Raw genomic sequence first — 12,421 nt, forward strand, 5'->3', positions numbered from 1 at the left:
GAGAGAGGAGTCATCCTCCCGGAACTGACTTATCTTACTTCTCTCCTTGCCTTTCTTTTTTTTTTTGCCGGGTTTTTTTTTTTTTTTTTTTTTATTTTTTTTTTTTTTTTTTGTGCTTGAGCTCTCTTTGTAAAAAAAAAAATATATATATAAGGACTCCAAGCGGTCTGTGGCGTTGTGTCGTGTTACAGAGAGAAAACATATGGTAACGGTTTATCCACTCTGCCCGTCAATTGGAAGCTGATCCCGGAGAGGTGACCTGCTACATGTTCCCGCCTCTGACACGCTCCATGACACGAGGGAATAGTGCTCTTCTGTGTTTAATTTCCCTTGCACTCGCACACGATCAACGGAGGGAAAATACATGGAGACTCTACCACTAACATCGCGCTGATCTTCATATCAAGTACCTAATACCCATGCTCTGTGCCCTCTGTGTAGCCTTTTCCAGCGACACATGAAAATTTGAAAGTGCCGATTTTTCTTTCTTTTATTTTTTCTTTCCTTTTCCTTCCAGTGTTCCCGCAGCTGCCGTTCCCCCCGAGTCCCTCCCTCCCTGCGCTGGCCAGATTCCAAACACACATACGCCCGATGGATTTATAGAGCGAAGGCGCGTTACCAAGTCGCTGATCTTTTTTCGATTCGTTTCTGAGTCTCCTTTGGATCACATTAGTTCGCCTTCAGTGTGTAGCCTGCATAAAAGGAAGCGTTCGGACAAAGGTTATAGTATGTAAGTTCGGGGAAAACGCGTGACTTTTCCTGCAAACAAACCGGTATTCCCATGAACCTCCATTACTTCACAGCAATTAAACATAACGCATAAATATGTAAACGTTATGAATCAAACTTCAATAAACTCCTCGTTTGTTCAATACACATGATACAATATAATGCCGCTTCATAAATATCCGCTCAGTGACCAATGGCTTCATCACATCAGTAATCAACGACCTTTACTGACTCTATTACAATCGCTTTATGAAGCAACCCTTAAAAAGAAAAAGACTTGCGGGCTCTCGGTACCAAAAATCAAAGGTGACACGGAATACCTAATAAAGCAGCTCATTACACGCCTATTTTCCTTTCTTCTCTTGCTCTAAACTCTTTTACTTCCCACTAGACCCAGAAAATGCAGGTGGTGGTGGTGGTGGTGGTTATGGGGCTGGTGGTGGTGGTGGTGGGTAGTGCGAGTGGCGGTGGTGACAGGCGTTATTTTGTCCGGCGGGGATATACATTACACTCCGGTGATAGGTTTGTGGGCGTCCGGGGAATTGTGCGGCGTGTTGATGCTTGTTTTGTGTGTGCTAACGTGTTACCGGCGCGGCGACGAAACGGATTGGGCTTGGTACATTTTTTTTTTTTTTTGGGGGGGGTGGGGGTGGAGGGGGCGGGGTAGGAATAATGCTTAATATGTTTTCGTTCCATGCTGCCGCCATTGTGTGTGTGTGTGTGTGTGTGTGTGTGTGTGTGTGTGATCTAGACCCCCATATGACCCTGACCTTGACCTAATGGTTTAATCACGTGACTTTCCTTACTTTCCTGACCCGTCATAACTCCAAACTTTTCTCGATCCCTTGAGTTCCTTCGGGGAAAGTTTATTATTAGGTTTTCATCAAATTAGGCACAGAAGCAGCGGCGGTATTAGCAACGGCAATATAGAAAGGCCGCAAGTAGAGGTAGTAACAGTAGTAGTAGTAGTAGTAGTAGTAGTAGTAGTAGTAGTAGTAGTAGTAGTAGTAGTAGTAGTATATAGTAGTAGTAGCAATAGTAAACGTATCAGTAGTAGGAGCGCCCGGTAAATTAAAAAGAAATACATCATCGCACTCTTTCCAAGGCAAATACTAAACGATGTAGCTTCAACATGGTAAAAATAAAGAGCGAAAAAGCAAGCCTAAATCACGTTCGGTTGGGGTGACACGATAGAGATGGCATGCTAGGTTTGTTCTTTGACGTGTCCTTAACAATCGCACCACTCCCTCGTGTAAGAATTCAGAGTGAGGAAAATTGTTCTCTAAATGCTTTCTGAACATTGTGGAGTAAGAAAGTAGAGAGCAGAACAGCCAGCACCATAACCAGCACCATAGCAATAACACTTAATTAATGCAGACACACGGTGAAGGCCATTGCAGAAGGTAGATGATTATTTCTCTCTCTCTCTCTCTCTCTCTCTCTCTCTCTCTCTCTCTCTCTCTCTCTCTCTCTCTCTCTTTCTGTTTAGCTTAATATATATTTCTCTCTCTCTCTCTCTCTCTCTCTCTCTCTCTCTCTCTCTCTCTCTCTCTCTCTCTCTCTCAAAATGGAAAATCTGATGTATATACTCTCTCCAATTCATATTTCACATTAATATCCCACAATGCACGGTTCCTTGGTACGAAAGAAACTTAGAGCATTTTAAACGCAATATAGTGTCACATTCTGAACGCCATTCACGTCACGGAGGAAAGAAGAAAACGGTCGGAGCACGAAAGACCCGAAATTGGCGAGTCCTGTCGAGTAAATAGCGGCGGCGTGTAGCAGAACATTCACACGGCAGGGACAGGCCGCGGCATGCAACTTTCCGGCCAGCACGACACGGTACAAGAAGCGAACAAGGTAGCAAGAACGGAGATGCAGCGACGAGGAGGAGGGAAGACAGAGGAAGGAAGGACAGGCACTAAGGGGAGATTGTAGGGGGAGGGTAACGCCGGTAAGCATGGATGAAGGCATGTTGCGAAGGGAGTTTTGACGGGGAAAAAGAAGGAAGGTAAAGGCGAAAAGACAGACTGTTGGGGAAAGATGAAGGATGGAGGTGCAGGGACGAGGTAGCAAGTAGGCACTGAAGAGATAACGTACAGGAGGACAAGCAAGGAAGAGGTCATGTTGTGGAGAGGCTTAGAATGGGAGAAAAGGAGGAAGAAAGGAATACAGGTCAACAGGGAGAGGAAAGCATGTTGTAAGGGAGAAAAGAGGAAAGTAAAAATTGAAAGACAGGAGAGGAGACATGTTGTGAAGAAAGTATAGCAGAGGAAAAATGAGAAATGCAAAAGGGACATGACCGGCTGACAGGGAGAAGACAAAGCATGTTATAGAGAAGGCTTTAAAAGGGAGAGGAGGAAAATAATAGAGATAACACCAGGAAAGGGTCATGATTGGGAGGAAACTTGGAGACAAAAAGAAAACCAAAACAGAGAGGCGAGACAGACTTATCGGAGGAGGAGACATGTTGAAAAGGAGGAGTACATAGAAAGGCAGAGAGGAGGAAAACAACGGAGACAAGAATAGGGAGGAAATTTGGAGAAAAAAAGAAAACCAAAACAGAGAGAAAAGACAGAGTGACCGGAGGAGGAGACATATTGAAAAGGAGGAGTAGAAAGGCAGAGAGGAAGAAAACAACGGAGACAAGACTAGGGAGGAAACATAATTGGGAGGAAAATTACAAATGGAAGAAGAAAGGTAAGTAGAATAGACAGACAAGACAGACTGGCAGGGAGAGGGAGGCGGCATGCTGTAGAAAGAAAAGTTAAAAAAAAAAGAAAAAGAATGGGAAAAGGGAGGAAAACAAGGGAGAAAAAGACTTGTGAGGAGACCTTCATAAAGGAAACTAAAAAAAATGGGAGGGGAAAAAAGAGACAAGAACATGGAGAGAGAAGATAGATGCTGTAGAGGAGGCTAAAAAAAAAAAGTAAAGTAAAGAAGGAAAGAGGAGGAAAGCGATGGAGGAAAGCAAAGGAGAGCGAAGGAGGAAAGCGAAGGAAGAAAATAAAGGAAAGCGAAAAGAAGGTAACCAAAGGAGGACAGCGAAGGAAAAAAACGGAGAAAAGCGAAGGAGAGAGCGAAGGAGGAAAGCGATGGAGGAAAGCGATGGAGGAAAGCAAAGGAGGAAAGCAAAGGAGGAAAGCAAAGGAGGAAAGCAATGGAGGAAAGCGATGAAGGAAAGCAAAGGAGGAAAGCGAGGGAGGAAAGCAAAGGAGGAAAACGATGGAGGAAAGCGAGGGAGGAAAGCGATGGAGGAAAGCAAAGGAGGAAAGCAAAGGAGGAAAGCAAAGGAGGAAAGCAAAGGAGGAAAGCGAGGGAGGAAAGCGATGGAGGAAAGCGATGGAGGAGAGCGATGGAGGAAAGCGATGGAGAAAACCAAAGGAGGAAAGCAAAGGAGGAAAGCAAAGGAGGAAAGCAAAGAAGGAAAGCAAAGGAGGAAAGCGATGGAGGAAAGCGATGGAGGAAAGAAAAGGAGAAAAGCAAAGGAGGAAAGAAAAGAAAAATAGCCAAAGAGATAAGATAGGATAGGAGTGGAATCATATTTTGGAAGCAACTTAAATCTGAAAAGATGAAAGAAACCATATGACACAGAGAAGAATAAGCCGGCAGGGAGGAAGGGAGGGAAGGAGGGAGGGAGGTAAGAAGGTATATTTGGAAGGAAGCAGCTCAGCGTGTGGGGGGGGGGAGGGGGGAGGGGGGAGAGGAGTATGAAAGCAAAGTAATGAGCTTGCCTTTGACAGGAAGTCTGGTCCCACGGCGCCAGACGGGTCAACACACGGCGGACGCAACTCAAACAAGGCCGCCTCATCAAACATGTAGTGGCCCTTCCTGTGTCTTGCTGGTACTCCCATAACCCCCCCTCCCCACTCCTGGCCCCCCCTCTCCTCCTCCACCGCCTCCACTATCCATGCGACATGCTACAAATATCAAGCTTCTTCAAACACCCAACCCCCGACCCCCCAGACTAGAGACAGAGACAGCTGGGAACTACTACTACTACTACTAATAATAATAATAATGCTACTAATTCTACACATCCCTCCATCCCTCCCAATCTAGGCATCTCCTGTTTTCTGCCTTAATACTATCCTCACTGTGTCTGCCCTCCTACCTTCTCTCTCTCCTCTTCCTCTATTTTTTCGACAAGGCATCAAAAACTATCCTCGTCAGTGGCAGTTCTTTCCCCCGCCCCGTCCCGCCCTTGCCCCGCCCCAACCCAACCCCCCTCCTCATCTTTCACGCAGTTACCCCCCACCCTCACCAGGCTCTCCCTCCTCCCCCCTCCTCCCCGCCGCTGTGTCGCCCCGTGTTTTCTCCCTCCCGCCGAGTCATCCTTCTCCTTCGCTCCCTCGCGCCGTACCCAAACAAACATCAGTACAACAAAGAACGACTTAAAACTACAATTCCTGCTCGGGAGATATTTTTCGGAGCCAAGTTTCTTTCGTTTTATTCACGCCTTGAATAGAACAATGCTGCTAAGCGACGCGTTCAGGAGGCCAAAGGGAAAAGGTTTAAATTTCGCCAGCCAGTTGTATATTCTCGGAAAAATGCAAACACACTCTTTTCTTGTTCGTGGAAGTCTGATGGTGTTCTGAGCATTTAAAACGGAGCTCGGGGTGTGCCCATTTAGCTTAGAGATTTACAATACGCAGCAAATCACTTCGAGTTGTGGTTTACTGTCTCGGCACGTGCGGGTTTTCGTGATTTTTAAGGGGCATAATGAAATTCAGAGCGAAACCTTGCCTCACATCGAGCGGGCAGTGGCAGAGGGCCAAGCCACGACCCGCCGCAGTACCGCTATTGCCTCGACGCCGCCCAGAGTGGTGGCTTCCGCTAAGAAATGGCCGAATCAGAGAGCCTAACCACGCGGCCTAACACCGTCACTCTCACAGACGCGTTGGAAAGTAGACGCGCCCCCCCTTCCCCCCAAAGTATGATGTCCCGAATAGAGGACCGATTGACTAAATGAATGAGTGCGTATAACTGAAGAAAAGGTTCTAAACGAGACCAAAATTGAGCTCTTATAGTATGTAATATGAGAGAGAGAGAGAGAGAGAGAGAGAGAGAGAGAGAGAGAGAGAGAGAGAGAGAGAGAGAGAGAGAGAGAGAGAGAGAGAGAGAGAGAGAGAGAGTGTGTGTGTGTTTGTGTTCCGATGGGGGTCTAGTAATCCTGTTAGGTGTTGGCGGCGGGGTACACAATAATGCTGCGGGTGAAGCTAAAGGAAGCCGAAAAGCCGACATAACTCAGCGGGAAGGAAAGAATATTGGCCGCCATTAAACGTATCTGGAATGTATCTCACGCACTCTCCTGGAAAACAAACATACAAAGAAACACAAGGAAACACAAAGAAGGGAAGTTAACTGGATTGTGTTATTAAAGGAGAACTCTATCTCACTTTCATCACCACCACCATCACCACTATCATCTCCACAACCACTATCACCATCACTATTTGCTTACTACCTTCACCATCCCTACCACCACCATCTCCACTACAACCACTACTACCATCACCATCATCACTGCTACAAGCCCTCACCACCACCACCATCACCACTCTTATCTCCACAACCACTATCACCATCACTATTTGCTTACTACCTTCACCATCCTTAACACCACCATCTCCACTACAACCACTACTACCATCACCATCATCACAGCCACCACAGTCACCTTCACCATCCCCACCAATACCAAAATCACTCCCTTCACAATCTTACCCACTATTTCCACTACCACCACTACCTCTTCATTCACCATCACTTAAACATCATCACCACCACCAACTCCACCACACTCCACTCTCACTCCCTTCCTTCACCACCCTACCACAAGGCCTCCATCGCCATCCCCATCACCACCGCTTCCCAGAATACTATTAGCTCCCTTGAAAACAAACCAGGCAAGGGTGGAGCAAAAACAACAACAAAGACAGCGACGACAGTGACACCAACAACAACAGTAACAGAAGCAACGACAACACCGGCACTACCACCACAGATATCACCACCACCCCAACAACAACAACAACAACAAACGACAACAACCACTGCTGCAAAAAGAGAAGAAGAAATAAAGAAAGAGAAGAAGATCGGAAGAAAGAGAAGAATGGGGAAAGAAGGAGAAGAGGACAAAAAGAAAGAGAAGAAAGAGAAGAAAAAAGAAAGAGAAAAGAAAGAGGAGACAAAGAAGAAAATGAGAGAAAAATAAGAAGAGAAAAAGAAAAAAGAAAAAACACCACCACCACCACCACCACCGCCACAACAAACACAACAACAGCTACTACAACCACAAGAAACCCAGCGAGCCAACACAACGGACGGAGAAAGAAAATAAACCAAGAAAACAACGAGTGAACGAAATCTTTCATATCGAGGAGGAATACGCAACACAAAATGTTTTTACTGAGAAACTTCCACCGACCAACCAGCCAGTCTCTGCCCGCGAGCCACACACACACACACACACACACGACACACACCGCCCCCCACACAATGCTCAGAAGAATCCAAACAAGAGTCCTCGTATGTAACAAAATGATTCCTTTTCTCAGACTTCAGACTTAGCGTTCGATGGCCACGCGTCGGGTCGTTACAAGACGCTCTTCAAAAATCGCGACACAATATGTTGAGAGGAAAAAATGTTCGTACCAACGCCAACGTAAACTAGAGCGAACACTGCATAATTAAGTTCCATTACGAAGGAGCAAAAAAGCCACAGATTTGCTTTTTAATTAAAGTGATTAACACGTTCCATTTATCCACCGAAATTCCCTTGTGCAGTCATTGAAGGCAAAATCCATTGAAACAAAAAGGGAGTTCTTTCTTGTACTGATCGAAACATATAGCCCTGGCGTTTTTTATACTGTGTTAAAGTCTCCTAAATTATCAGTAACACGCACTCCTACCAGAAACAGATTAACTAGTACTTGTTCCTGATTAATCCTGTTCCTCGCCGCCGCCACCAAGCCCTCCGCGGCCCTTCCCTTCCCTTCCCTTTACCTTTCCCTTGACAGTCACACACAAAGCCGTCCCTTCACCTTCACGAGCTAAATGCTGAACAATTAGAACTTTCAGCACACAAAACATGTATTTCTCGTCGGCGATTTTTCTACCAACGAGAAACGGCGTGACGAAGCCAGAGAACAGCTTTTGGAAAGACTATTTTATATATCCATGAAAGGAAATCAACAATCGCTAGTATCGATCTGAATAATTCAAACTATTATGTAAATTATAACTGAATTGAAATAATAAATACAACGGTGACGCATCTTTTTTATATAAGTGAAATACAATACAAAGGTCACACCAGCTTGACACGTGCAACCCAACAAGTCCCCCGTCACGGCCGCGTCCAGCTCCGCGATGCACGGCTGTGACCAATGATCCGCCGCTCCCAGCTCGCTCACTCACATCAAAAGGCTGACGATTTTATATTTCCATCACATCACTGTTATTATTATCATAATTATCATTATCATTAGTAGCAATAGTAAAAGCAGAAGTAGTAGTAGTAACAGTTGTAGTAGTAGCAGTAGTATTGTCGGAGTAGCAGTAGTAGTAGTAGTAGTTGTAGTAGTAGTACTACTACTACTAGTAGTAGTAGTTGTAGTAGTAGTAGTAGTAGTAGTAGTAGTAGTAGTAACTGCAGCAGCAGCAGTGTTAAGTAGTAGTATTATAGTCTGTTGCTTTTCGTCTGTCCACCAACAAAGCGGGAATTTTAATGGATGTGGCACCTGCGCATTTCTAGTTCATGAATACGTGAAAATCAACTGTTGTGATAGACATTCAAGCTTATTTTTCAATAACACATTTGAATGTTTATGTATACAAAAATCAAATCGGTCGTTTGCATCGATAATTTAACATACAAGCACAGGAAAAGACAAGCTTGTATCAAATAACATAGTCACATCATGCTCGAACGATCTATGTTTTTTTTTCAAATTCAATGAGTGACAGCTCATTTCAGGTATAGCAAAAGACATACGCCTCTGCAAGTGCATATAAAGGATATCTAAATAATATACTTCATGTAAATAATGATTAATAATTAATCGAAATAACATGAAATAGTAAATAATAACTGTTGAATGTGATGCTAGGCTATTTAGAATATCAGGCTACCCATGTTATTAACATGCAACACATCAAAATTCCTTATGTATAGACACTTGCAGAGCCCGATTCACTTTATGTACCTGAATGAGATGAAATATGGGTATCTGAAAGGCTATGAATCGTTCGAGTATGAGCAGACTATACTGTTTGATATACAAGTTGTTCTTTCGTGTGCTTATATGGTAGATTATCGATGCAAATCGGCACGTTTGCGGTTTATAGAAAAAGACGAGTTTTTTTTTTTTTTTTGTATACACAAACATTCAAATATATCACTGAAAATATAAGGTAGATCTTCACGCAATCACGAACTAACAATGAGCAAGTGCCACATCTACGTTCGCGAGTGGACAGACGGAATGAAACGGGCTATAGTAGTAGTAGTAGTAGTAGTAGTAGTAGTAGTAGTAAAAGTATATTGAAAGCAGTATATTAGCAGTAGAAGTATTGACATTATGATTATTACTAATGATGATATCATTACTATAATAACAGTAGCAGTAAAAATAATAATAATAATAATAATAATAATAATAATAATAATAATAATAATAATAATAATAATAATAATAATAATAATAATAATAATAATAATAATAATAATAATAATAATAATAATAATAATAATAATAATAATAATAATAGTAATAATAACAATTATAAAAATACAACTAATAATAACAATAAAATAATGATAATATTATTATTATTATTATTATTATTATTATTATTATTATCATTATTATTATTAGTAGTAGTAGCAGCAGTAGTAGTAGTAGTAGTATCATCATCATTATTATTATTACCTTTACATTCTGTGCTGTGCTGTACTGTGCTGCTGACGCACTGGAGGCAGACCCTGCAGCGGTGTGTCGACAAGCGGATACAATAACACGTAACTATTGACCTACAGTGATTCCTTATAATCATTAAAGTATTTCAAATGCTTCAAATTATCAACTGTTAAATATGTATAACGCAACAGATTCTGACGCGGTCGGAAACGCATTACCAATACTCTCTCTCTCTCTCTCTCTCTCACACACACACACACACACACACACACACACACACACACAAACGGCAGACAGACAGGCATTTCGAACTTCTTCCTTTCAGCAGACAATAAATGCCTATGGAGACGGGAAGGCAACCTCTTATCAATTGGTGATTCCTCAAGCAACAGAATCATGACGTGCTTCAGCTTAGCCAGATGCATACACTTGAATTTCATGACCCAACTCTTCTACCTCTTGTGGGAGTACTCGAGAAGCTGGAGTGGAGTGCATGTGTTGTATCGGAAGTGAAAGGACAATATAGCCCTCCCTGCAGACTTACCAACCCACGCACACACATCCTTCTTTCAACACAGCCCAGAGGCGTCTGAACACTTTTGACTTGAGTTACACAGGCCATATTTCATGCCGCGAAAGGTGGAGTGGCGTGCAGGTGATGTATCGGAAGTATAGACAGAGTGCCTTTCTATAGAGACATGTGCACCCTCCCACCGCAGCCCCGCAATATCTATATACACACTTTTGGCTTGAGTTATACAGGTCATTCTTCATGAAGCGAAAAGTGGAGTGGCGTGCAGGTGACGTATCGACAGTGCAAACACATTACCTTTCTATAGAGACACCCGCTAACACACGCTGCTAAACCTTCTTTCACCGCTTCCCCAACGCACTTTAAACCTGAGTTATAGGTCATCCTTCATGCAGTAAATTAAAAAAAAGTAAGATCCACCGTTTTGTCTTAGGGGAAGAGTGGGGCCTTCCAGCATCAGTAATGACCTGCTTATAAGGAACACGAGGCCATCTATCCGCCGTAATCACGCATTTACACAAAGCCGTGACGCATTGTGAAGTCATTAAAGAAAACTGAGTAATGGAGGCAATAAAAAAAATAGACAAAACAGCTTACGGGGGAGGAGGAGAGAAAAAAAAAATGCAGTGAAAATAAATGATTGGATGCCGGGGGAGGTGTAAGCTGGGGAGCGTGGGTAAGGAGGGTAGGGGAGGAGGTTGGAATTGCTCGGGAGGGGTGACGCTAGGGAGGGATGGAGGAGTGGAGAGGTGAAAGGCATTACGTGTAGGGGGTGGAAGGGTTAAGGGAAGGGTAGGGGGGGCAGGAGTGTGGCTGCAATAAGAGGGGCAATCAAGGTCCATTAACTTCAAAACTAACTCTGAACTAAACCATTTACCTTTTGTTGGACATTGCGCACGTGTGTTTGACGGCGAGGAGGTGTTTTTTTTTTGTTTTACGTCTACGCCTTTAGCGCCGGTAGGCTTGCTTGAGGGGCCTGGATGGTAGTCGGCCCCAGCCCGTATTGGCGCAGGCAAATGCTTATAGTGGCGCCAACTTCTCTTGGCTCATGCTGTCCCTCGGAACTCCTTCTTGATTAACTTGGACGGTTTCCTCTAGAGTCCGGGTTGATGGGTGGTCTTCAGGACAGCATGTGGGTAGTTTTAAGCCACTCGGCGGTGACTGAAAAATCCGAGGTGGCAGCGTGGGGACTCGAACTCGCGTCGTCCATCACGCGGTGAATGTGGGCCCAGCACGCCACCACTCAGCCACCGCACTGAGTAAACAGAACTTGTTGTTATCAAGAGAGAAAGAGGGTCGTAGTCTTAACATTACGGCGCCTAGCACACATATCTGACTAAGCTTTCGTAGGAGTTTTGGCCATTTCCAGGAGTAGATTTATTACTTCTTGGTAGTTTGACCCTTTTTTTTTGTAATATAAGCCTAAAGAAACACTCATTAGAAACTGACTGATCTGATGTGACATATTTAACTAGGAATTCTTAGGAGTTTTGGCCATTTCCAAGAGTAGATTTGTGTCTTTTCTTGGTAGTTTGACCCCTCTTTTGTACCATGAACCTAACGAAACGCTCATTAGAACCTGACTGATCTCCTTTTCGGCCTTTGGAATTAGATGTGACATATTTAACTAGGCTTTCGTAGGAGTTTTGGCCTTATGCAGGTGTAGATTTATGACCTTTTTTCTGGTAGTTTGTCCCATCTTTTGTACCATGAACTTAAAGAAACACTCATTTAGAACCCGACTGATCTCCTTTTCGGACTTCGGAAATAGTTGATGTGAGGGGTGTAAGCGTCTGGCAACACCGATCTTTAATGTTATAGTACTCAGTTAAAGAGAAAAAAAAAACTATGTAAATGACGCCAGAGGTTGAAATTACGTAGAGTTTTGCTGCACTGAGTCAAAAAAAAATTCAATAAAAAGCTCAGAGTTGATGTCGCTTTGAGTTTAGAGTGAAAGAAAACAAAAGAGGATTGACAATGACAAAAAAAAAAAAACGAGTACATTGTGATAAAATAATGACACACACTCTCTCTCTCTCTCTCTCTCTCTCTCTCTCTCTCTCTCTCTCTCTCTCTCTCTCTCTCTCTCGCCCACCCACCCTTCCACTTGCCCCCCCCCCATATCCCACTTACCCCCCCCATACCCCACACATACTCCCCTCCCCCCACACACACACCACCACCACCACCACCGCACACACACTCACTCCCCCTCCCCCCCCCCCAACACACA

At 43.8% G+C, this 12,421-nt stretch overlaps 1 long non-coding RNA gene across 1 annotated transcript in view; it reads right to left on the bottom strand.

Moving 5' to 3' along the window:
• Window positions 1-12,421, bottom strand: part of LOC126998521 (uncharacterized) — a 100,957-nt gene that overhangs the window by 37,651 nt on the left and 50,885 nt on the right. The gene's annotated exons all lie outside the window — the stretch shown is intronic.

Source organism: Eriocheir sinensis, chromosome 14, assembly GCF_024679095.1.
Source record: "Eriocheir sinensis breed Jianghai 21 chromosome 14, ASM2467909v1, whole genome shotgun sequence".
Taxonomy (NCBI): Eukaryota; Metazoa; Arthropoda; class Malacostraca; order Decapoda; family Varunidae; genus Eriocheir; species Eriocheir sinensis.